We start from the raw sequence: 1,218 nt of genomic DNA, 5'->3' as shown, positions 1-1,218 counted from the left end.
TCCCGCCCCTTCCCCTCCCCCCACCAGCTCGGTCTGGGTTCTTGGGCGCTTATTGTTTTAATTAATTTTTTGGTTGTTGTTTTGGTCCTTGAATGTGATTTTTAGCTGCGGCTAACGTGTCCACGCTCCTCTCAGGATCTCCCGGAGGGTATTCAGAGAGGTCTCAGTGAATCCATTTTCTCAGATCCTCTCCTTTCAGGGCAATGATTTGGTGCCCGGAAGGCGCCTCGGAGCTCGAAGGCGGTGGCTTGGGATCTCGTAGGGGTCTGCGCGGTGGCTGAGAGAGCTCCCGGGTGGCGGCGGCTGTTCTCCTGGGCTGGACGCCGTGAGGGGAGCAAGCGGATTTTCCCAGCAAGATCTCCATGTACAGTTACATCTTTAAGGCCGCTCGGGTTAATATATGTCGTCAGAGGCTCCTCACGCCAATCCCGGGGCGGCGGAGGCGGCGCCTCGCGCACTCCGCAATAAAACTTTTTGATGTTCACGTTGCTAATTGCCGAGGTCCTCTTCCAGGATTGGCTGTCCCTTCATAACCATAAGATAATTGAAACGGGGGGGGGGGCAAGGTTAAAAAAAACTTTTTTTTTTTAATCAGCCAGAGGTTAATGCAAGTGTTTAACAGATGCTTCACTATTAAAATATTTCCCCCCAAGTCTCAAATATTGAAGAATCTCGAATCAGGTATAGTATCACTCTATTTCCCCCCACCCCTGGTTTTAAAAAAAAGGAACTCAGATAATACTTTTCGAAGTGTTTTGTAGGTAACCGAGCAAGAAGCGAGCAGAAGCCTAATGCAGTTTTGTGAGGGGGATCGAGGACTGAGCAGCAGGCGCGAGGACCCCAAGAAGGGGTGGCTGGGAGCGCGCGAGTTCTTTTTGCGGAGGAGGATACACCGCGCGGCCGGGGAAGGGTGCTCCTTTGACCTGGCACAGGTCGGAAACGCCAGACCAGTGGCTCTTTACTTAGCCATTGAGTTACCTCGTTTAGAGGTTTTTGGAGTGGCTCAGGTTATTGTGACAAGTTGGGTAGATCACGGTTGAGACCCCCAGGCAAACGGTCATACTGATTGTAAATGCTCTCATTTCCACATTCTTCAGGGACACCAGCCCCATCGGAGACTTTGGAAGATTTCAAAGTGCTGCTACCTCGATTCCCCGAATCTGTGGCGTGGACGGTATCGGTGTTCTCCTGGTTTAACTAGCCTGTTTGGTGAGTAAC

This window comes from Marmota marmota, unplaced genomic scaffold (assembly GCF_001458135.2).
Source record: "Marmota marmota marmota unplaced genomic scaffold, marMar, whole genome shotgun sequence".
Lineage (NCBI taxonomy): Eukaryota > Metazoa > Chordata > Mammalia > Rodentia > Sciuridae > Marmota > Marmota marmota.
This window is presented reverse-complemented; position numbering follows the sequence as displayed.